Source organism: Pongo pygmaeus, chromosome 14 (assembly GCF_028885625.2).
Source record: "Pongo pygmaeus isolate AG05252 chromosome 14, NHGRI_mPonPyg2-v2.0_pri, whole genome shotgun sequence".
NCBI lineage: Eukaryota > Metazoa > Chordata > Mammalia > Primates > Hominidae > Pongo > Pongo pygmaeus.
In genome coordinates, this window is record NC_072387.2 from 57,950,393 (window position 1) to 57,976,504 (window position 26,112).

Here is a 26,112-nt window from a genome sequence, read left to right on the forward strand (position 1 = left end):
AGTATAGGAGAAATGATTATAATCCTTTAATAACTATTAATCACAGAAAAATTAGTTTTAATAACTATAACCACAGAATAGCATCTTGTTTTACAAATAAAATACAAACCAGTGTACTGTTCTAGCTGTACTGGTTCTAAAAATGTCTTTTTACCTTTTAATTTTAAATTAAATGTCCATTAAAAAAGTATTTTTTATTTTCTATGCTTTCCTATTGTTTTAAAATCCCAGCCCGGTGCGGTGACTTGTGTCTGTAATCCCAGCACTTTGGGAGGCTGAGGCTGGTGGATTGCTTGAGTCCAGGAGTTTGAGACCAGCCTGGGCAACATAGTGAGACCTCGTCTCTACCAAAAATACAAAAAATCAGCTGGGTGTGGTGGTGTGTGCCTCCTACCCAGCTACTTAGGAGGCTGAGGTAGGAGAATCTCTTGAGCCTTGGAGGCAGAGGTTGTAGTGAGCCAAGATTACACCACTGCACTCCAGCCTGGGCAACCGAGAGAGACTCTCTTGAGAAAAAAAAAAAAGAAGAAAATCCCCTGCCTTCCTCTTCTCTAATTCCCCTCCCCAAGGTTAAGCACTATTCAAAGTGCTATCCTTCCAGACTCTACTTCCAGGCATACATAGATGTATGTATTTGTCTGAATACACACCAAGATAATTTTTTAAATGAGATAATACTATACATACTGCATTATAATTTATTTTATTTCTTTATAGTAGATCTTGGATTTCTCTACATTTGGTAGCTCTATTTCATTCTTTTAAAAGTGTTGCATGGTTGCACAGTAGATGCACTTGGCACCAAAAACCTGACTTAAGTATATCCCCAGGATGACCCTGAATGCGATTCACAGTTTCGAGCTAAGGAATCTGGGATAGGCTGGAGACCCATTCCTTATCTATGAGGAACATTTGAGCCCCCAGCCTGGCTCATGGAACACAGGGCGTAGAGGGGATCGAGGTCCTTTGTTTTGGGTTAAATGAAGGTTACCAGGTGGAGGTTGTTAGGGAGAAGGCATTAAGTGAAAATGCTATGTAAACTGCATGACTATTGGAAGCAGTTGGTTCTCTTGCCTAGCCTGCCACCACTGGACTCTCTCCCCTGTATGTAAACTCCCCCAAAAACCCTCTGTCTCCTTTGCTGGCTCTGGGTCTCTTTGGCCTCTAGAACCTGGTGCCATCCCCACTGGAGTTGATAGGGGTTCAGCACAAATTGGTGTTCCTTAATATTGCTGTACTACAGTTTGTTTAACCACTTCTCTATATATAGACATATAGGTAGGTGAGGGTGTTGTTTTTTGTTTTTGTTTTGCTATCTTATAGTCTATTTTAAAATTAGTCACTGATAACATAAACAAATCAGAATTTAAAAACACAATGTTAATTCTCCTTGGAAAAAAAGCCATAAAGTGATTATTTGTATTATTCTAATAATACAGATAAGTAAAATTTACCTTTGCCATTTTAAAAAAATGGCAAAAACCACAATTACTTTTGCACCAACCTAATAATAAGCATTTTTTTCATTTTAAATATTTTGGTTTCTCACAGTTGATAAACATGCAAAATCTGTCATTGTTTTCAATACAATGTTATCAATAATTCTGAAAATTTACACATGCAACTAATTTTCAAATTAACTGCACATTATAGCCTTTGGATATGCATTGGATACCCAATGTGTTTGAGGGCTAAATCTCACTAATTCTCCACTATTACTCAATTACGTTAAGCCAGCAGTCCCCAACATTTTTGGCACCAGAGGATGGTTTTGTGGAAAGCAATTCTTCCACGGACCTGGAGGTGCAGGGTTGGGATGCAGGGGATGGTTTCGGGATGAACTGTTGCATCTCAGGTCATCAGGCATTAGAGTCTCATAGGAGCCTGCAACCTAGATCCCTCACATGCACAGTTCACAGCAGGGTTTGTGCTCTCTATGAGACTCTAATTCTGCCACTGATCTAACAGGAGGCGGAATTCAGATGGTAATGCTCGCCAGCCAGCCACTCACCTCCTACTGTGCTGCCCGGTTCCTAACAGGCCATGGACAGGTACAGGTCTGCAGCTCAGGGGTAAGGGACCCCTGCATTAAGCAACTCTTGATTGGTGTTTTCAGAAGCCTAGTGTGGTACTAGGTTCTCTAAGGAACTCAAAAGAGGTCTGTGATAAAAGATCTGTCTTCAAGGAGCTTGTACAACTTTAGTGGAAAAAAAAAAACAAAAACCTTAGCTATCTATATAAAATAATTACACCTGAATACAAAGTTTTGAAGAAAATACAAGAGGAAGAAGAAATATGCAAGGGACCAAGGTATATTTTACCTTATTTTATCATAAGGTAGAATATAGAGATTACCTAAGTGAGGAAAGGAGTAAGTGAAAGAAATGGGGCTTTTTTAATTGTACAAAAATCATAGACTTTATAGATTCTTCTAACAACATATTTCCTGAGGAGTTGTTAGCAAATACCTAAGAAATGGGAATTTAGATGCACTTTGAAAAAGTACTAGGATTTGGATATAGTGAGATAGAAAAAGGAACAATATCCCAGCATAGGAAAATCTTTTAGCAAAAATGCAAAGACTGGAATGAAAGTAGAAAAGGGACAGAAAGAGAGGTGGGGAAATGGAAGAAAAGAAAATTGTGGTTAAAAGGGAAATACATAGGGAAGTTTTTGAGGTGGAGTGGTGGACAGGGAGGGCACATATATTTGTCGTCAAAGGAAGAAGCCTGGAGAGAGGTAAAAAGCTATTCCCTGTACACCTGGCCCAACACGTTTTGGTCCCATTTCAATCAATACGCACCCTTTTCACTGGCTTCTACAAGAAATCCAGATACACCAAGTATTTCCTGGCTTTCGTAAGTTTTTATATGTGAGGTCACAGTGAAGTGTCACAATACACAACATAGCATTTCTCCAGAGTTCCTGTTCCTTTCCTGCTGGATTTTCCCTGTGCCTTTCAAGTTTTTCTTCCCTTTTTTAAACAGAAAATTTAGACTCTATCTCTTCTAGTTCCAAATATGTATTCCTAACTCATCCTAAACTGCAACAAAACAGAGACTCTTCCAATGGCCAGGACATACCTCCTTAAAAGGCAATTTAACAACCGTCTCCAAATACTTGAACAAACCCTTTGTGGAGTCAACACGCATCACAAATGAATTATCCATGCTTTTCTTCCAAACAAATTCTGCATTTTCTATACAATTCTTAATGCTTACTAAAAGATTAACAAATTTCTCCATTGGGATAGAGTCAAAACTGCAGATGAAAGATTTGCCTTAGTAAAAAGAAGCATAATGTTATTAAAAAACGAATCATTCTTTTCAAGAAATAGAGGCAGCAACAGTTTTTAAAATTAAATAAGAACTAGAAGAATGTAGTGAGACAGAACCTTGTATACCGCTGAGTGGAACAAAATCCCCAGGAACCTTTCTAGAAAACAATTTACCAGAATATTCATGCTTTTTAACATACCAATTCTACTAACAAAAAGCTATCCTGAGAAAATAGAGATGGCTAGATGTTAAATGATGTTATTGCAATGTTATTTACAAAGGAAAGCCAAGAGTATCTACAAAAGGGAAACAGTTGAATAAATTATGTTATGCTACCATCTTAGAATATTATACAGATATAAAAATATTTTAAGTGCCATATATATTCACATAAGAAAATATGTTAAAAATCAAGAAATAGGACTAATACTTCAAATTCATTTTAAAATCATAAATATATATATACAACTCTGTGTGTGTGTACAGAGACATGCATAATTTTATATAGATAAAAGACTAGAAGGAAACACAACAAAATTTTAACAGTAATTTTCTCTGGGTAGTAAGATTACAGATTACTTTTTTCTTCTTTATAATTTTCTGTAACAATCAAATTTTCTACAATAGCATTTATAAGTGGAAAATTTGTTTTAAAAAAGAAGCAGCTTTGTTTCGCCATTAAGTAGGCATTTAAAAAAAGGTAGGCTTGCTGGGCACAGTGGCTCACGCCTTTAATCTCAGCACTTTGGGAGGCTGAGGTGGAGGTGGATCACTTGAGGTCAGGCGTTCGAGACCAGCCTGGCCAACATGGTGAAACCCCTTCTCTACTAAAAATACAAAAGGTTAGCTGGGTGTGGTGGTGCGTGCCTGTGGTCCTAGCTACTTGGGACACTGAGATGGGAGAATCACTGAAGCCTGGGAAGTCGAGGCTGCAGTTAGCCAAGATCATGCCACTGCACTCCAGTCTGGGCAACAGAGTGAGACCCTGTCTCTAAAAATTTTAAAAATAAAAATAAAAAATAAAAAATGTGGCCAGGAGCAATGGCTCACGCCTGTAATCCCAGCACTTTGGGAGGCTGGGGTTGGTGGATCATGAGGTCAGGAGTTTGAGACCAGCCTGGCCAATATGGTGAAACCCTGTCTCTACTAAAAAAAAAAAAAAAAAAAAATACAAAAATTAGTGAGGTGTGATGGTACACACCTGTAATCCCAGCTACTCAGGACGCTGAGGCAGGAGAATCACTTGAATCTGGGAGGCACAGGTTGCAGTGAGCCAAGATCGTGCCACTGCACTCCAGTCTGGGTGACAGAGCAAGACTCTGTCTTGAAAAAAAAATAAAATTAAATTAAAATTAAAAATGTGGGCTCTGATATATTTATGATCTATACACTCTACACTATGGTATTGGTGAAGCCTATAGACTTCTGAGTTTCCATTATAACCCCATGTTGAGTAAAGTTTTAAGGGCACAGGAAGGGTGCTGATTTGGATCTCATACAGAACAACTTAAATGACACTAGAATGTGAGCTTTGTGAGGGCAGGGTGTTGGTGTGTTTTGTTCACTGCTTCATCCTCAGCACCTAAAATAATGCTTTGTACACGATAGGAACTCAACAAATGTTTGTTAATAAGTCTCCAACTAATTTTTTAAAAATTATAAATCACTTTCCTGTTTTCTACTATGCTTTTTGTCTCTAATCATAAGGAAAAACAGACAGGAAGTACTGACTTTTAAATGATGAGTGGGGAAGCTCATAAAGACAGAACGGGAGTTTTTTTGGTTTTCATTGTGTTTTTTTGTCCTATAAAGCAAATAATGCTTTCTCTCAGAAAGAAGCTCACTCAGGCTTACTCTGAGATGTTCAACTATACTACTGACTTTCCTAATAAGCAAAGAGCATTTATGCTGAACCACATCTTCTGGAAAGTCTTGCTTTTACCCCAACTGTCTCACTGTTCATGGATGGGGAGGTGCATCTAAACTGGGTTGTAGTGAAGACAGAACATGTCACTCTGTTACTGGCTTTAGAAAAAGTAGAGCCAGTGGCCTATGATTCCAAATAGAAGAACTATTGCCCCTCTACAGAATGTGCTTTCAAATCTTGCCCCGACCCACAATAAAAAATATGGCTAACACATGCGTGCAAGTAAAGCAAAAGTTTCACAAAACAACTGCTCTTACCACATCTGATGCAGTCTGATATTGTCTATGCTATTCAATTTAATACTTTTAAACTGTGGATTACAGCTCACCAAACTGATTTTATGACCCTCTAGTGAGTGGAAAGCCACAGTCTGAACAATGCTAACAAGGAGACAGTGCTTTCTTCCCCTGGACCTGTAGGCGCTATGTAACAAGAGTATCCAGTCATGAAGAAAACTGGCTCTGGAGCCTCCTACCAGACTTCACGTACTGCCTCTGCAACTTACAAGGTGCCTGGACAAATTACCTAACCTCTCTGGGCCCCCATTTCCTCATATGTAAAATGGAAATAATGTACCTATGTCATAGGATTATTATAAGGATCAAATGAATTAATATATAAAGTACTCAGAACAGTGCCTGGTACACAGTGAGCACTGTATAAATATTAGCTAAGATTATCATTATTAATGTGCCTACTGAGGAGGAAAAACACACACTGAGAATTAGGTAAGATGTAAGAGAAGGTCAAGAGGTCCTACATATCCTCATTCTCTTGTTAGAAGCAGAAAAAGAAAACTGATAATCTCAAAATCTTCTACATAGAACCAAGCAAATGTTAGTCTATAGTAATTTGGTGTTTCTCTTTGATGCCTAAATAAATATTCGAATTAGATCTCACAGTTTAATTTGGCATCTAAAATCTCACTGGCTCTTATCTGAACCCAATCCACTCCTGATTAAGATAATGGTTGGATAGTAATCCATTCCTGATTAGTGTTGAATGGTTAATTTTGAGATAGTGGGCACTTTATATTTCAATTTTTAAAATAGCCTTATTGAGGTATCATTTACATACCACAAAATTTCATTGTTTGAGTGTACCAGCCAATGATTTTAGGGGATTGAGGACAGTTGTGTAACCAACGCTGCAATTCAATTTCAGAACACTTCCTTTACTCCTATTTGTATCATCTGCCTGCTTACAGTCTGCCTATTTTAAATGAGGAAAACAATCATGCATTTCCAGGCCATCCAAAAACCCCAACTAATTCCCACAAATATGACTAACATATCCAACTTAACTATTTAACACTACTGTACCAGATAGAAATTACATTTTCCTTCTACAGTGAAGCCAACATGTCCTGTAATGTAAATAAACAATAGAATAATATGTTAATGATATTAAAAATATTATCTAAATTGGACTCAGGCACCTGACAGAAGCAAATAACAGAAGCAAAATAACAGATGCAAAAACTTTCAGGGAAAGGAAAGAGAAAATAACAATAAAACACACCTTTGGGAGCTTAAGAGGATGGGGATATTCTATCGGGGAAAGACTGAAATAAAACTGTAATAGCCTCTCATGTTTTCCCAAGAAGTTTTCAGCAGTGCTTACAGGCAGAATTCTTATCCCATGTTTTCAATCCAGAAATTAAAATTTGAGTTAAAAAAAAAAAACCCTGCAAGTCACTATGCTAAATATTCAGAAAGTGAGAATACCCACTAGGATGGCTATAATGAAAAAGACATACTAAGCACTGGCAAAAATGTAGAGAAACTGGAACTCTCAAACATTGCTGGCAAAAATGTAAAATGGTGCAGCTGCTTTAGAAGCAGGTCAATAGTTCCTCAGAAATTAAACACAGTCACCGTATGACCCAGCAATCCCACTCCTAGGTTTATATCCAAGAGAAATGAAAACATACACCCATACAAAAACTTATACATGAATGTTCAGAGCAGCATTATCCATAATACCCCAAAAGTAGAAAAAAAAAGTCCATTAACTGCTGAATGGATAAATGTGGTACATTCATAAAATGGAACATTATTTGGCAAAAAAAAGGAATGAAGTCCTGATACATAATACAATATGGGTGAAAACACTAAGCTAAGAAGCCAGTCTCAAAAGGTCACATATTGTATGATTCCATTTATATAAAATGTCCAGAATAGGCAAATCCAGAGACATAAAATAGCTTCATAGTTGCCTAGAGTTAGGAGGGTTGAGAGGCAACGGGAAGTGACTGCTAAGGGTTACAGAGCTGCTTTGCAGGAAGACGAAAGGGTTCTAAAATAATTGTGAGGACAGTTACACAACTCTGTGAACATACTAAAAACTACCGACTTGTACACTTCAATGGGTGTTCTAGAATTCTAGGATACATTAATTCTATCTCAATAAAGCAAACACATTTTGTTTATTTAGTTTTTTGAGAAAGAGTCTTGCTCTGTCACCCAGGCTAAAGTGCAGTGGCATGATCTCAGCTCACTGCAACCTTCCCCTCCTGGGTTCAAGCGATTCTTCTGCCTCCTGAGTAGTTGGGATTATAGGCGTGTGCAACCATGCCCGGCTAATTGTAGTTTTAGTACAGCCTGGGGTTTCACCATGTTGGCCAGGCTGGTCTCAAACTCCTGACCTCAAGTGATCTACCCACCTAGACCTCCTAAAGTGCTGGGATTACAGGCATGAGCCATCACGCCCAGCCAAGCAAACATATTTTAAAAGCATCATTTTGCCATGTGCTTTTTACTCTTTCACCTCATGTATATTTGAAGAGAACCTTATGTTTTCAATTAATTTACATTTTATTAATCAAAATATTTTGTTTGTTTTTTGAGACGGAGTCTCACTCTGTTGCCCAGGCTGGGTGCAGTGGTACGATCTCGGCTCACTGCCACCTCTCCCTCCTGGGTTCAAGTGATTCTCTTGCCTCATCTTCCTGAGTAGCTGTGATTACAGGTGCATGCCACCATGCCTGGCTAATTTTTGTATTTTTAGTAGAGACGCAGTTTCACCATGTTAGCCAGGCTGGTCTCGAACTCCTGACCTCAAGTGATCCACCCACCTCGGCCTCCCGAAGTGCTGTGATTACAGGCGTGAACCACCCTTAGTCATCAAAATATTTTCAAAGAACTATTCGATAAATATCAAGTCTTTCAAAAGTTCTTCAAAAGCTTATTTTCCTCCTTTGGATCACAAAGCTCTATACCACTAAAAAATAAGAAATTCTAGCCTGAGCAACATGGCAAAACCCTGTCTCTCAAAAAGATACAAAAATTAGCCATGTGTGGTGGCATATGCCTGTAGTCCCAGATGCTCAGAGAACTGAGGTGGGAGGACTGCTTGAGCCCGGGAGGTCAAGGCTGCAGCGAGTCAAGATCACACCACTACACTGCAGCCTGGGCAACAGAGAGAAACCCTGTCTCAAAAAATAGGAAGAAGAAGAAATGAAATTCAAAATGTAAAATCTCCAGTGCTTGAATCACAGTTTTCAAATTCAGCTTCTGTCCTGTGAATTGGCACAACAACAACAACAAAAACCCCAAACTTTATTGTTTTAATCTATTTGGTTCATACTTTGCAAGAGATGGTGGATCTAGAAAACTTTAACCGGGATTTTATGACCTTCCCCTCCCCAACCCCCACCAAATCTGAACAAAGAGCTCAAACTACTTTTTTTCCTTCTTTTATTCCATATCATGTAGAAGAATGCCACAGTTGCAAAAGAGCAAGCTATCTCTAAAATCCAGGGCCAAGATCAGCAATCCCAGTACTAAAGTCAAAAGAATCAATAAACAGTAAATAAAATTAAATTCATTCTATGTTTCAATTTGTCTAGGTTTTAAACACATTATTAAATCACAGCCATCATAAAATAAATATTAAACGCATTAACTTTAGATTAGAGGATGACAACTTTAAGGAAGTTGCAGATATCCATTTAGATATCTGTGAAATGACAATTATTTTAATATTCTTTAATGTACAAGATTTTATTAATATTTCTACAGCATTGTCAAGAAAAAAAAGGAGGCCCCAATGAACTGACAAGTAGGCTAACATAGAGATTTGTCTTGCCATATTTCTCTATGTAAGTAAATTCAGTTCTGAAAAATAATGCATACATACTTTAATGATACAACTCCATTTATCCTTACCTTGTTGACTTTTTCATCTTATGTTTCCCAAATCAACTCTCTGCTGGTTTATTAGCATTTTGCAGTTATAGTTATATATTTTATGAATGTATTAGAGACAGCTAATTGCCTTCCAATATCCGTTCTCCACTTCTTCCCTAACAAAATGCTGTTTATTTCATCACTTTGCCAAACAGTATAAAAGCTCAATTTTCCAGGCTCTCGCCTCAGCTTCCCAAGTAGCTGGAATGTCAGCTAAAGGAGTCAGTGTGACTCAGTCCTGGACAATAAAATGCAAGTAGGGGCTTCTGGGTAGACATATTTTTCTTTATTCTTCTAAGTAAAACCAAAAGCCATGTACATTATGTTTATTATATAAAATGTGTTTGCTTTATTGAGATAGAATTAATGTATCCTAGAATTCTAGAACACCCATTATTCTAACTTTATTAGAAATGCTAAGCATCAGTAGTACTGTTAGAATTATGAGAATTTGAAAGATAGCTGCATATAAGGTCAAGAATCAATAAGCAGAACTACAAAGCAGAAAAAAATTATTACATTTAAAATAACAGTAAATTCTAAAGGACTTAGAAATAAATTTAGCAAGCGAAGAACACATCCGCATGAAGAAAAAAATAATAATCATATCTAAAGGCAAAGAATAAGATCTGAACAAGTGAGCAAAATATCTGTACATCATATTTAAACTAAAACCAAAAGGATTCTGAAAGGTAGAGAGATGACAAACTGGCTAGGGACCTCAGGACCCAGGAGAAAACATGGTAATGATATCCTGAATTTTCTTATTTTTGCTTTCCATATCCCACTCTGGATACTGGTGAAGCCAGCAACCCAGGAACACCAAGTGCAAAGAAACTGCCTCCCCTCTCTGCCCGCCCCCACAAAAAGACTGCTTTCTCCAGCCAAAGGAACATGAAAGGGGCAGCAAGACAGAAAACTTATAGGTAATAAATAACTCCAGACAAACACCACAGAAAAAGTGAAACTCTACCCCACCCCCACCAGCAAAAACCAAGTGGAAAGCCTAGACTTCCATCCCTGTCTGGCTGTAAGAGGAGGCACCCCAACCTCTTTCCCTAAATGGGGAACAAGGGGAAAGTTGCGACATTCATCCCCCTTGAACACGATCTAATATCCCCCTTCCCATCTGCGCTAGTGGAGACCACTTTAGGAGCCTGGACTTGCAGCCCACGCATCAGTCACAAGGTGCTCCTCCCCCCACTGCAGGACTGGTGCCAGAGGAGACTTCTTGAGTGCTGGACTTTCACCACCACTTAGCAGTACCAAGGCCTCCCCTCCACATGGTGTCAGTGGAGGTCCATCAGAGAGCAGTAATAAGGCACTCTACCTCCTAACGAGAGGGGTACCAGTGGAAGCCTAGTGGAGAGCCTGAACCTCCTCCTCTACCCAGCAGTAACAAGCAAACCCCCTCCCCCAGGCTGTCAACTGAGAACAAGGAGAGAACCTGGACATCCAAGCCCATCTGGTGGTAATGAGGCAACCCTGTCCACCCCCCGCAGTAGTGTTGGAGGGTGCCTGCTAAAACACGGATTTAAGTAAGACCCGGAGTCTTATAACATAATACACGAAAAAAAAAAAACATTAACACACGAATGTCCAAGTTTCAGTCAAAAATCACTTATTTAATCACAAAGAGATATACCATTTGTTTGATGGGGGCGGGGAGAGAGGGATAACTTATACCAAGAACCAATAAAGATCTCAAACCGAATGATTAAAGACAATCAAAAGATGTCAACACTGAGATGAAACAGCTTGACTGTGCAACAATTTTCTTTTCCTCTCAAAATCTTCTGGCCCTTCAGATTAACACTCCACTGACATTGCACTTATACAGTAAATGCCTTTACTAATTTATAAATTATAAACTTTGTGATAAAGGAAAGAGTTAAGTATTTCCGAGGAATTTTAGCCCAAGGAAAAGTCAGCATTTAAAAATTTATTTCTGGCCGGGCGTGGTGGCTCATACCTATAATCCCAGCACTTTGAGAGGCCCAGGTGAGTGGATCACTTGAGGCCAGGAGTTCAAGACCAGCCTGGCCAACATGGCAAAACCTTATCTCTACTAAAAATACAAAAAGTTAGTTGGACATAATGGCATTAGCCTGTCTTCCCAGCTACTCGGGAGGCTGAGGCAGAAGAATGGCTTTAACTGGGAGGTAGAGGTTACAGTGAGCTGAGATTGTGCCACTGCACTCCAGCCTGGGAGACAGAGCGAGACTCTGTCTCAAAATAAATAAATAAATATAATTTTAAAGTGTATTTCTCCCTTAATTTTTTTTTTTTTTTTTTTGAGGGATGAGTCTCACTATGTCACCCAGGCTGGTCTCAAACTCCTAGTTCAGTGATCCTCCCACCTCAGCCTCCTGAATAGCTGGGATTATAAATGCACCCGGCTTCCCTTACTTTTTTATTTCTTAAACTTACCGTTGATTAGAAGCAACTGGAACGAATTCCTTGCACTTCTCAAATTTATTATTCTCTAATATTAGTTTGTGTGCAATTCTTACAAGAATAAGACCAAAAGCATTTTAAAAGTCAACCTTTAAGTATTAAAAAATATACTGGAAAGACTCACCAAAACAGTTTATGAATGAGATGATACTATGTCATTTTTAAGAACACTAGAAAATGTTATTCTTATATTCTCAGTGTACAGAATTTTTTCCAAGTTATACGTAAAAACTAGGAAAAAACAAAATCCACAGACCTAATGCAGAAATGTGATATAGCTTGGGTGAGGATAAAAAGAGGAAGAAACAGCTGTGCTACTCGTGAAGGACTATACCATAGATCATTGATGCTCTATCATTAGTATCATCAGGATCTGGACGGCAGGTGAAACACATCACTGGGTCCTCTCCGCAGAATTTCGGATTAAATAAATCTAGGGCAGGTGAGAATTGCATATCAAACAAGTCTCCAGGGGATGTTGATTCTGCTGGTCCAGTGACCACATTTTGAGAACCACTGCCTTAAAGAGATGATGCCTGTGCAGATCACAAAATATAATAATAAAGGTCAGCTATTGGAAGCCTAACTCTAGTGAAGCAAGCAGAACAGCTGTACCTAATTCTGAATTAAGAGTAAGAATTAGAGGCCAGGGACAGTGGCTCACATCTATAATCCCAACACTTTGGGAGGCCAAGGTGGGAGGATCACTTGAGGCCAGGAGTTCCAGAGCAGCCTGAGAAACAGAGCAACACCCCATCTCTACAAAAAATAAAATAAAATAAATTTTTTTAAAAAGAGTAAAAATTAGTAGCAGAGAAAGGGAAGTCAGACCCTAAGTTGCTGTAAAGGTAAAAGTTCATAAAAACTAGAAAATAAAAACAAGTAAGCAACTCACTTCCCATACACGACAACCTTATTAATGCATTTATTCAACATTTATTGAACAAGAACTATATGCCAGGTACAACATATGGAGAACACAAACATAAATAAGAATTAACTGCTGAAGAGCTCATCATCTATAAGGTGAAACAGAACAAAAAATAATTATAGACCTAGAAAAGTTAAGGAATTCAACTAAAATGACAAATACAGAAAAATCTGTTCGGCAAATTTCTAAGTTATAACTTCAATGGCATTCTTATTCTTTGGTGACAGGAAAGAAAAAGGGAGAAACTTCACTCTATTAACAATAAAAATCACTAAAAATAGAATAACAAGTCCATACTGACATAAGTAATTGAATAATAAATAAATGGGAGAGAAGAGACAATCTCCTGTGCAGAAGAATTCCAAGTAATTAGCAGGTGGAACATAACTCCCCACTCCCTGAATGTCAGTTATAGATCGTGACTTCTTTCCAGAGAGCAGCATGAAAAGAAGGGTAATGGAAACCTGACTGTGGAGAAACCTCACCAACACTACTTCACCCTAGTGATCAAAGTCAACATCAACAGTGATAAGTCACATTGACAGTATGTGATGAAAATGGCACTGCGCTTCTGCGATCTTCCTCAAAAGTCATAACCCCACTCTAATAAAGAGAAAAACATCAGACAAGTTCAAATTGAGGAACACTTTTACAAAGCACTTAACCAACACTTCTGAACACTGTGAAGGTCATAAAAAACAAGGAATGTCTGAAAAACTGTCACAGCCAAACGGAGCCTAAGGAGACATGATGACTACAGGTAACGTGGCATCCTGGAACAGAAATGGCTCATTAGGTAAAAACCAAGACAATTCGAATAAAGTATGGACTCTCATTAATGATAATGTAAAAATGTATCAGTATTAGTTCATTAATTGTACCATGTTAATATGTAACAGTTAATAAACTGGTTGTTGGATATATGGGAACTCTCTGCACCATCTTTGCAATATTTCTGTAAATCTACAATGGTTTTAAGAAATAAAATTTTATTTTAAAACTTGAGAATTAACTTCTCAGAATACTAATTTAGTTTTTAAAAGTCACAAAATTCCAATGATGGAAAATAAAGGAATACATGAGTATATTATTGATTAAATAAAGGAATAAATAAGTATATGGAGATTTGCTCCTGACAGGAATTTCTAAATAAGTTTAATGTATATTTTATAATGAGAGGATGGGAATATCAAATTATATATTTTTAAGTTAATGGTACTGAGTTCATTTCACCAGAATTACACCACTACAAAGCTACGATTGACAAAATCCACAAGAATGCATTAAGCAGAAAACAGCCAAAAATTTTTCAGTAGTAAAACTAATTTAAAATAAAGCTATGATTGACAAAATCCACAAGAATGCATTAAGCAGAAAACACGGCCAAAAATTTTTCAATAGTAAAACTAATTTAAAATGTAACAAGCACAAAGCAATTTCAATTAAATAAATAATGAAATAGGATGTCAGTATAGAAAAGAATGAATCTGAATTAATATTTCACAATGCACACGGTAATACATTTCAGGAGGTTAAAAAAGTAAACCTAAGAAAAGTCAAAAACTAACTAACCAGGAGAACATTTTTTTACTTTACCTTAGAAGAAAAACTTGAGTCCTGAAGAAAAAGACGATCAATTCGAATATTGAAAACTTTTATTTTTATATGAAAAATAAAAACTTTTTATGCAATCAATAAAACAAAAATTATAGGAATAAATGTAACAGACTAGGAGAAATCATTACAAAGCTTGCTACCCAAAATATCCATATACGAAAATATAGGCATATGTAGAAAAATACATGTCTATATACACGTATATAGAGATGAGTATAAAAGTTCAGTCGTGCATTGTCAAGGGAATAATTTCCAAGTAGGAATACAATAAATGAATCAAGACATAGCAACATGCATAGCTCTGGTAGCAAAATTATTTGGTAAACTATGCAAAAACAGGCACAAAGCTAAAAATATTTACTATTTGGCTTTTTACAGAAAAGGTTTGCCAACCCCTGGGCTAAAGAGGCAAGTTAATTCACTGACCCACACAATTTTTAGTGAGGTCGAGATAGTCATTACAGACAATCCTTTTCAAAAAAGGAGGGAAATGGAAAGTACATAGAATCAGGTTACTAAAATACAGAGGGAAATGTTGGAAATCTGGAAATTCGTTAAGACTCAGTTCTATTTCCATCGGGAAATGATTCTCCATGGCTCTGGGATCCCCAGGTTCAGCCTTCTGAGTCACTCTTTCTTTTTAATGAAAGGTAGCACTTGCTTTCTGCTAAGTAGTTTTCTCATCATGCTTCCTACTTGTAGAAGTTTGGGGGTCCAAAGGCATCTTTTCATTTTGTACTCTCTGACCCCTTTAATCCAAGCTAGTAGTGATCCTTAAAATACATTTCTCTTAAAGCTTTGTGGGGGTCCTAGGAATCTCACTGGGGTTCTTTGCATTAAACAAAAGCCACACGCACAAATCTCTTTTTCAGATAAGCCCTCCTCTACCTTGAGATTCTGCTGAAATGGCTGCAGGATAAGGACCATCCCCTTAAGTTTCTTAGATGCGCCATTGTTTGATTGAATGGATTGGTCAGTCATACCATTAGTCTTTCTTTAGAGGCCCTTTTATGTGACTGAAAAGTACTCTGAGGCAGAAACCAAATATTTCACCCTAAAATATGCTTCTTTAAAATTTTTTTTTTTTTTTTTGAGACAGAGTCTTGCTCTGTTGCCCAGGCTGGAGTGCAGTGGCACGATCTCAGCTCACTGCAAGCTCCGCCTTCCGGGTTCACGCCATTCTCCTGCCTCAGCATCCTGAGTAGCTGGGACTACAGGTGCCTGCCACCACGCCTGGCTAATTTTTTATATTTTTAGTAGAGACGGGGTTTCATCATGTTAGCCAGGATGGTCTCGATCCCCTGACCTCGTGATCTGCCTGCCTTGGCCTCCCAAAGTGCTGGGATTACAGGAGTGAGCCACCGCGCCCAGCCAATTTATTGCTCTTTATTGAAGATTTTCTATGAGCTGGGATTCTAAACCACTCTAAGCCACTCTTGAGTTAACTTTTCTCTCATGTGAACTGCACTGCAGCATTACTATATGTGCCTGTTTCTCTCTTGTTCATCTGTTTTTTGCCACAGGAGTCTGTCCCAACTACGAACTTATGAAGGTTGAGGAAAATTATTATTTCTCCCTTTCACTTAGAAGAAGCCATTTCTTAATTTAGCATCATTTACTGTTTGGAGAGGCTGACATGGTCAAAACCATCGAGTCTCAGCTCCTTCAGGTTTATCAATCCTTTCTTTTTTTTTCTCTTTTTTTAAAAATTTATTTATTTATTTATTTTTATTATTTTGTTTTTTAATTTATGAAGTATTTATTGATCATTCTTGGGTGTTTCTCGGAGAGGGGGATATGGCAGGGTCATAGGATAATAGTGGAGAGAAGGTCAGGAGATAAACACATGAACAAAGGTCTCTGGTTTTCCTAGGCAGAGGTCCCTGCGGCCTTCTGCAGTGTTTGTGCCCCTGGGCACTTGAGATTAGGGAGTGGTGATGACTCTTAAAGAGCATGCTGCCTTCAAGCATCTGTTTAACAAAGCACATCTTGCACCGCCCTTAATCCATTTAACCCTGAGTTGACACAGCACATGTTTCAGAGAGCACGGGGCTGGGGGAAAGGCCATAGATCAACAGCATCCCAAGGCAGAAGAATTTCTCCTAGTCAGAACAAAATGGAGTCTCCTATGCCCACCTCTTTCTACACAGACACAGCAACAATCTGATCTCTCCTTCCTTTCCCCACACTTCCCCCCCTTCTTTTCAACAAAACCGCCATTGTCCTCATGGCCCGCTCCCGATGGTTGCTGTCTCTTCGGAGCTGTTGGGTACTCCTCCCAGACAGGGCGGCCGGGCAGAGGCGCTCCTCACTTCCCAGACTGGGCGGCCGGGCAGAGGCGCTCCTCACTTCCCAGAGGGGGCGGCCGGGCAGAGGCGCTCCTCACTTCCCAGAGGGGCCAGCCAGGCAGAGGCGCTCCTCACTTCCTCCCAGACGGGGTGGCAGCCAGGCAGAGGCGCTCCTCACCTCCCAGACAGGGCGGCCGGGCAGAGGCGCTCCTCACTTCCCAGATGGGGCAGCAGGGCGGAGGCGCTCCTCACTTCCTCCCAGACGGGGTGGCAGCCAGGCAGAGGTGCTTCTCACCTCCCAGACGGGGCGGCCGGGCAGAGGTGCTCCTCACTTCCTCCCAGACGGGGTGACGGCCGGGCAGAGGCACTCCTCACCTCCCAGACAGGGCGGCCGGGCAGAGGCGCTCCTCACCTCCCAGACGGAGTGGCCAGGCAGAGGCGCTCCTCACTTCCCATATGGGGTGGCGGCCGGGCAGAGGCGCTCCTCACTTCCCAGATGGGGCAGCCGGGCAGAGGCGCTCCTCACTTCCTCCCAGACGGGGTGGCGGCCAGGCATAGGCACTCCTCACCTCCCAGACGGGGTGGCCGGGCAGAGGTGCTCCTCATCTCCCAGACGGGGCAGCCGGGCAGAGGTGCTCCTCACTTCCTCCCAGACGGGGCGGCCGGGCAGAGGCACTCCTCACCTCCCAGACGGGGCGGCCGGGCAGAGGGGCTCCTCACTTCCCATACAGGGGGGTGGCCGGGCAGAGGCGCTCCTCACTTCCTCCCAGACGGGGTGGCGGCCAGGCAGAGGCGCTCCTCACTTCCCAGATGGGGCAGCCGGGCAGAGGCGCTCCTCACTTCCTCCCAGACGGGGTGGCGGCCAGGCAGAGGCGCTCCTCACTTCCCAGACGGGGAGGCCGGGCAGAGGTGCTCCTCAGTTCCTCCCAGACGGGGTGGCGGCCGGGCAGAGGCGCTCCTCCCTTCCCAGACGGAGTGGCCAGGCAGAGGCGCTCCTCACTTCCCATATGGGGTGGCGGCCGGGCAGAGGCGCTCCTCACTTCCCAGATGGGGCAGCTGGGCAGAGGCGCTCCTCACTTCCTCCCAGACGGGGTGGCGGCCAGGCAGAGGCACTCCTCACCTCCCAGACGGGCCGGCCAGGCAGAGGTGCTCCTCATCTCCCAGACGGGGCAGCCGGGCAGAGGTGCTCCTCACTTCCTCCCAGATGGGGTGGCAGCCGGGCAGAGGCACTCCTCACCTCCCAGACGGGGCGGCCGGGCAGAGGCGCTCCTCACTTCCCATACGGGGTGGCGGCCGGGCAGAGGCGCTCCTCACTTCCCAGATGGGGCAGCTGGGCAGAGGCGCTCCTCACTTCCTCCCAGACGGGGTGGCGGCCGGGTAGAGGCGCTCCTCACCTCCCAGACGGGGCGGCCGGGCAGAGGCGCTCCTCCCTTTCCAGACGGAGTGGCCAGGCAGAGGCGCTCCTCACTTCCCATAGGGGGTGGTGGCTGGGCAGAGGCGCTCCTCACTTCCCAGATGGGGCAGCTGGGCAGAGGTGCTCCTCACTTCCTCCCAGACGGGGTGGCGGCCAGGCAGAGGCGCTCCTCACCTCCCAGACGGGGCAGCCGGGCAGAGGCACTCCTCACCTGCCAGACGGGGCGGCCGGGCAGAGGCGCTCCTCACCTCCCAGAAGGGGTGGCTGGGCAGAGGCGCTCCTCACTTCCTATATGGGGTGGCGGCCGGGCAGAGGCGCTCCTCACTTCCCAGATGGGGCAGCCAGGCAGAGGCGCTCCTCACCTCCCAGACGGGGCGGCCGGGCAGAGGCGCTCCTCACTTCCCATATGGGGTGGCGGCCGGGCAGAGGCGCTCCTCACTTCCCAGATGGGGCAGCCAGGCAGAGGCGCTCCTCACTTCCTCCCAGACGGGGTGGCGGCCAGGCAGAGGCGCTCCTCGCCTCCCAGACAGGGCAGCCGGGCAGAGGTGCTCCTCATCTCCCAGACGGGGCAGCCGGGCAGAGGTACTCCTCATCTCCCAGATGGGGCAGCCGGGCAGAGGTGCTCCTCACTTCCTCCCAGACAGGGTGGCAGCTGGGCAGAGGCGCTCCTCACATCCCAGACGATGGGCGGCCGGGCAGAGGCGCTCCTCACTTCCCAGATAGGGCGGCCGGGCAGAGGGGCTCCTCACATCCCAGATGATGGGCGGCCGGGCAGAGGCGCTCCTCACTTCCCAGATAGGGCGGCCGGGCAGAGGGGCTCCTCATATCCCAGACGATGGGCGGCCAGGCAGAGACGCTCCTCACTTCCTAGACGGGGTGGCGGCGGGGCAGAGGCTGTAATCTTAGCACTTTAAGAGGCCAAGGCAGGAGGCTGGTAGGTGGAGGTTGCAGCGAGCCGAGATCACACCACTGCACTCCAGCCTGAGCACCATTGAGCATTGAGTTAGCGAGACTCCGTCTGCAATCCCAGCACCTCGGGAGGCCGAGGCAGGCAGATCACTCGAGGCCAGGAGCTGGAGACCAGCCCAGTCAACACGGCGAAACCCCGTCTCCACCAAAAATACAAAAACCATTCAGGCGTGGCGGCGCGCTCCTGCAATCCCAGGCACTCGGCAAGCCGAGGCAGGAGAGTCACAGGAGCCCGAGGCAGGGAGGTTTCAGCGAGCCAAGATCACGGCAGTACAGTCCAGCTTCGGCAACAGAGGGAGACCGAAAAAAGAAGGAGAGGGAGACCGAAGAAAGGGGAGAGGGAGGGGGAGGCCGAAGAAGGGAGAGGGAGGGGGAGGCCGAAGAAGGGGGAGGGGGAGGGGGAAGGGGGAGGGGGGAGGGGGAGGGGGAGAGGGAGAGGGAGAGGGAGAGGCTATCAATCCTTTCTTTAGCAAACTTGCTCCTCTCACACTTTAAGCACAAACCAGGTGGCACCTTCAAGTCTAGCTGGAAATCTTCTTAGCTACAGTACTCAGTTCATTATGTGCATTCTAGTTTCTACATTACTACAGGTGACAGTGTTGCGTTATAAAGCTTATGCTACTACATTAGAAGGATCTCCTTTCCTCCAGTTTCTAACAAGATTCTCCCATTTTCCTTTAAGCCCTTCCTGGCAACCTCACCAAAAAATATGAGTCTACAGTTTCTCCAAGATACTTTAGGTTTACACTGACAGTGTCTTCAATGTCCATTCACCTTTCATCCATTACCAAGTTCGAAAGCCATGCCCACTTAAAGTATTTGTTGCTGGGCACCATGGCTCATATGGGATTGTTCCCAAAGCAATCTCAGCACTTTGGGAGGCCAAGCAGGAGGATCACTTAAGCCTAGGAGTTTGAGACCACCCTTAGCAACACAGTAAGACCATATCTCTACAAGAAATAAAATAATTAGCTGGGCGTGGTGGTGCACACTTGCAATCCCAGCTACTTGGGAGACTGATATGGAAAGACTACTTTAGCCCAGGAGGTCAAGTCTGCAGTGAGCTGTGATAGCATCACTGTACTCCAGCCTGGGCAACAGAGCGAGACCCTAGCTCAAAAAAAAATTGTTGACATCACTTATCTTACTTCATTTGAACTGCTATATCAGAATAACATAGATGGGTGGCTTATAAACAATATAAACAAATAACATAGATGGGTGGCTTATAAACTCTCACAGTTCAGGAGGCTGAGAAGCCCAAGATGAAGGTGCCAGCAGATTCAGTGTCCAGTGAGGGCCCACTTCCTGGTTCACAGACAGCCATCTTTTCGCTGTATCCTCACATAGTGGAAGATGAAACAAGCTCTCTCAGGACTCTTACAAGGACACTAATCTTACTCACGACAGCTACACCCTCATGACTTAATCACCTCCTAAAGGCCCCATGTCCAAATACCATTTCATTAGGGATTAAGTTTCAACATAGGAATTTTGTGGGGACACAATCAGTCTACTGCATCAGTCAATCTCTAGTGCAGTATCAAATTAGTTGTCTACTGTGTAACAATTATCCGAAACTTGTAAGCTTAAAACACATAGCTTAAGATTTATTATTTCACATAGTTTCTGAGAGTCAGGAATCCAGGAGCAGTTAGCTAAATGGTTCTGACTCAAATGTCAGCCTCAGGCAGGAATGCAATCATCATGAAGTTTGACTGGAGCTGGAAGAAGGACTACTGGCTACTGGCTAGAGGCTTTGGTTCTTTGCTATTTGGGCCTCTCCATAGGGATGCTCACTTGGCTAGCTTCTCCCGGAGCAAGTGATCAGCAAAAGTGTGATAAAGATGGAAACTGCAATGTCTTTAATAATCTAATCTTAAAATTAACATTCTGCTGTTTTTTATTGGTCACACAGACCAGTCTTGGCACAGTATGGAAGAAGAATGAATCCACAGGGCGCAAATACCAGCAGGTGGTGGGGGCCATCTTGGAGGCTGGCTGCTGCAGTGGCTTGGCAATTCCAGGCAGAGTCTCATTTACAACATCCAAATAAGGAAGGAAAGAAACAGGGAGGGAAAGGGAGAACTTCTTCACATAACTTCTCTTTTCTTAGGGGGAAAATATTGTTCAGGGAGCTCTCCAATAAACTTCTATATCTCTTTGGCCTGAAGAGAATAAAACAGTTACCCACTAAGTGCAAAGGAGCCTAGAAAAATAAGTATCTGGCATTTTTTTGCCTCAATCATAAAAAGAAAGCAGGAAAGTAGGAGGTTGGTATGACTTTTGCATAGACAATCAACAGTCTGACACAAAAGTTAAGTAAAAAGCATAGCAAAGATAAACGAGTCAATGATTACAACCATATATTTTGAATATATATTTCTAAATTCCAGAAATTAAATGGTTTACCTCAAAGATGTCTGAAAATTTGTTTTTAAGTTGATACAAATTTAAACAAAAAATGCTAAATTAATATTCCTCACTATAATTATATAGCATTTTATAATATCCAGACTGTTCATATGTATTCTTTAAAATAGCCTTGAAAGAAAACTAAAGCAAATATTATTATGTTAGCCCCACTTTACAGATAAGAAACATGAATCAATGGTATGACCATAGCTCACTGCAGCCTTCAACTCCCGGGCTAGAGTGATGCTCCTGCCTCAATCTTCCTAGTAGCTGGCCCTACAGGCATGCCACCATACTGGCTAATTTTTAAATTTTTTGAGAGATGAGGTCTTACTATGTTGCCCAAGCTGCTCTTGAATTCCTCACCTCAAGCGGTCCTCCTGCCTCAGCCTCTCAAGTAGCTGAAATTACAGGCATGAGTCACTGCACCTAGCAAAAAATTATCGTTTTTGACAACACTAATACTATAGTAATTTGCTTAACCCACTATCACTGACATTAGGTTATTTCCCGTTTGTCACTCTCTTGGTCAATCCTATCAAAATATTTTCATGCATTATTTTTCCCTCCTTACTTAGTTTATTTTATTAGGAAAAAATATCACAAATTGGTTGACTGGGTCAAAACATACATACATTTTTAGAACCTTGCTAAATGCTGATTTCTAAAAGTAATTTAATATAGTTTAGTTAAACTAAAGATGCTACTAGCATGAGTATACCATGAGGTTCACCAAAACCTCACCATCCCCAAGTACCTTGCTGAATTCTTGCTTATTTAGAACGAAATAAAATGTTCTCTTATAGTTTTAGTTTGCATTTATTTGATTACTTGTGGGATTGAACACTCCTTTTTGTGTTTTTCACTTTGTTCTTATGAGCACTATAAATTCATATCTGTATTTCATTTACTATAGTCTTGAGATTTTTCTTATAAAATTTAATAAGTTATTTCTCATAAACAAGCTTTGTTATTTGGTTCAAATATTTCTTCTAATGTTACCTTTTTTATTTTAGTTTAACCAACATTCATTTGTACAAAAAAAGTTATATAATAATTCTATAAAAAATGCTCTTCAGTGTTTTGTTTTGTTTTTTCACTCCAAAATGGAAAAGTTACTAGCTGTCCAAAAAGCTGATAAACATGCTACCAGCCATAATACTTATTCTCCTTTTAATCAGCCTGGAGTTTATTTTGATCTATGATATTCAATTTAAATTTAGTTGCAGAATTCAAAAATTGTACTTAACTAAAGATGCCCTTTTGCATGCTGCTAACTGCTATAGATAGTTGGGCGGATTAAGATAACCCAAATAATGTGGAACTACTATAAATAATATAAATGCTGTGAATTTAACTATAAAATCTGCCATAGGAAATCAGTAAGGCATGCGTAAACATTACCTAAAAGAGACAAAACAGCTCCCAGACCCACACAAGGTGGCTATAACCTAATTGAAAGTGCTCCAACGTTATCTATTTTAGAAGACAAATGGGTCATTCAGAAGGGGCACTGGTCAGCCACTGGCATATAGGGCAGGGAAAAAGTTACTGGGTTTTTCTCCTTTTTCAATTAATTCTTCCTACTAACTATACGTTTCTTTTCTCACCAATCATTTTCAAGAGTTTTTTAGCTTCCTGTGCTTGTTATGTGATACTCTCACTCTCCTTGATTTAAGAAATTAATGATTTTAGTTATTTCTTATTTTATCCTAGAGATTAAACTTTTTCTCAAGTACACTCTAGGTGAGTTGTCTGGTCTCGGGGTCTGGATGTTTCTGATCTGGAGGCGAGACTGGTATCGATACGGCTGCCTAAGGCTATCTTTGCTGATGTTATCAAATCTTTGAATCCTAATTCGTAATTCCTGTTAATACTGCAAGTATCATACCTGTTCTCTTCCTATTTTCATCGAATTGCACTGAAAGACTTAATGGTCATATAATCCAAATAGAAACTCAATCTGCAAGCCTTTCACATGAATTATTATCAAGACACGTTCTTCTAGTCACTGTTTCTATTTTCTGGCTTTATTTCTTTAAAAAGTGTTCTGTTAAGAAATAATTAACAATAAGCTGCACATATTTAAAGTGTACAACTCAAAAAGTTTGGACATATGTGTATGTACCTGTGAAACCATCATCACAGCAAGATAGTGAACCTCCTAAATCTTTCCTGTCCCTTTGAATTCCTTTCCTCCCTTCCCTTGTTGTCTCCTCTGTATTTGATATCCTTCCATTGCTATACAGCACTTATATTTTTCAGAATTTTTAATAAATGTAATATATTCTTTTTTGTCTGGCTTCTTCCACACAGCATAATTGTTCTGGGGTTCATCCACTTTGTTACAAATATTGCTGAGGAGTATTCCATTGTATAGATATACCACAATTATTCAATTACCTGTTAATAACTACTTTGGAAAACGGTTTTAGCAGCTTCTCAAAAAATAAAAAAAGGCTGAGCGTGGTGGCTCACGTCTGTAATCCCAGCACTTCGGGAGGTCAAGGTGGGTGGATCACTTGAGGTCAGGAGTTCCAGACCAGCATAGCCATCACGGTGAAACCCCGTTGCTACTAAAAATTAAAAAACTACCTGGGCTTGGTGGCACACTCCTGTAATCCCAGCTACTTATGAGGCAGGAGAATTGCTTGAACCTGGAAGGTGGAGGTTGCAGTGAGCCAAGATTGCACCACTGCACTCCAGCCTGGACAACAGAGTAAGACTCTGTCTTTAAAAAAATAAAAATAAAAAATAAAATAAAAAACAAAAAATAAAAATCTACCTACCACTCCATTCCTAGGAATTCACTCAAAAGAAAAGAATGCATATGTCCATATAAAAACTTACACATGAATATTCATAGTATCTTTATCTGTATTAGCTAAAAATTAGAAACAATTCATCTCCATCTACACAGCATAGATAAACTAATTGTGGTATATTCATAAAGTGACATACTACTTGGCAATAAAAAGGAATAAACTATTAATATACATCACAGACAATATGGATAAATCTCAAAATAACTAAGCTGAGCAAAAGCAAAACAAAAAAACGAATATTTATTTCTTGCCAATTCTTTTTTTAATGTACCTGGTCACTTTATAGCCTCTTACTCTTTATTTTTGTTTTATAATCCCTATTTTATTTATTGAACATATTAAACTATGTACATATTTATACATACATACAAGCTCTCGATCTGTTGCCCAGGCTGGAGTGCAATGGTGTGACCATGGCTCATTGCAGCCTTGACCCCCAGACTCCAGCGATCCTCCCACCTCAGCCTCCTGAGGTACGCACCACCACACCCAGCTAATTCTATTTATTGTAGAGACAGGGTTTCACTATATTGCCCAGGCTGGTCTTGAACTCCCGGGCTCAAGCGATCCTCTTGCCTCAGTCTCCCAAAGTGCTGAGATTATAAGTGTGAGCTACTGCAACTGGTCATAAACATATTTATTTCATGTAATGTATATTTCTAATAATCTAAATCTCTATAGATCTCTTTCAGTTGTTTGCTGTTTCTGCTGACTCTTGCTCTTGGTGTTTTGATGTTTTCTCCCTTATTACATTTTGTAATTTTAAAAAATGTGTATGAGCTTATTTGTTTGAATTTTAACTACAATTATTTGATGAATGCACTGATCGTACATTCCTCCATGGAAGATTTTTTATTGTTCTTACAAGGTACCTGAGAGTACTACAGACTGAGGTCCAATTTAAATTAAAATCCTCCACTTGTGGAGTTTTAGAAACTATAAAAATTGTGTAAATTAAGGCCCCAAATTCAAGTGAATGTGAGCTGATAACCAAGAATTATTAGGGAAGATTTTAAGTCTACCCAGAACTGAATATCTTTGCAAGATGGTCTCTGATCAGGCTTCTTACCTTTATATGGGACCCAGGGATCTTTTTCTCTAGTCCTCATCCTGCTCCTTACACAAAGCTTCAATGCCAACAGAAATCCATGGATGCCCCCAAAGTATTCAATGACTTCAGCACCTGCTTATCTCACAGGATATATTATACTTGTTTTGTTTCTAGCCCCAGAAAGCTTCCCTTATTTTCTTAATGGGCTCATCCATTCATGTTAAAGGATATTTTTTATACTGAATCTAGTACTTTACATGTTCGGTGGAGGGAGGAATTCAGGCTCTCTAGTCTATTATATTGCTACAAATCAGTCTACTATTTCTGCAACTGCTTTATAAAATTTAAATACAATATTATATTTATTCTTGATACATTTTATTTTGGTATGTTGAGTATAGTCTACACATCTGTCAAGAGCACTTAAAATCTTGACTGAGTCATCATAGTAGCTTACCTTAGAAGTTGTATATCATTTGCAAATTTGTTTGAACCTTCTTAGCTTTCACCAAAGTCACTGATCACCACAGCTTCTGACAAAAAGAAAAGCTTTAAAATTAATTTTTAAAATCTTTATAGTAAATCCAACATATTTTCTTATTGCTATCAGGTATACAGAATTACAAATTAAATTTCCATCATAATCAAATACTAATACATCAAATTAAAACAGGTAAATTTTCATATCCCAATAACTCAAGTGACAGACCTTCAAACAGTAGTATTGAACTGAATGAAAATATATTTATC

General features: G+C 41.0%; 1 protein-coding gene across 11 annotated transcripts in view; it reads right to left on the bottom strand.

Annotated features, from left to right (window-relative positions):
* Positions 1-26,112, bottom strand: part of CAB39L (calcium binding protein 39 like) — a 141,747-nt gene that overhangs the window by 100,538 nt on the left and 15,097 nt on the right. For 5 of the 11 annotated variants that reach the window (XM_054445833.2, XM_054445827.2, XM_054445832.2 and 2 more), the window contains exon 3: positions 25,820-25,895. The gene's annotated coding sequence lies outside the window, so the exon portion shown is untranslated. Of the gene's footprint in view, positions 1-2,011; positions 2,198-2,803; positions 3,109-25,819; positions 25,896-26,112 lie in introns of those variants that run through there. The other 6 variants (XM_054445828.2, XM_063650876.1, XM_063650875.1 and 3 more) reach the window with 4 other exon arrangements.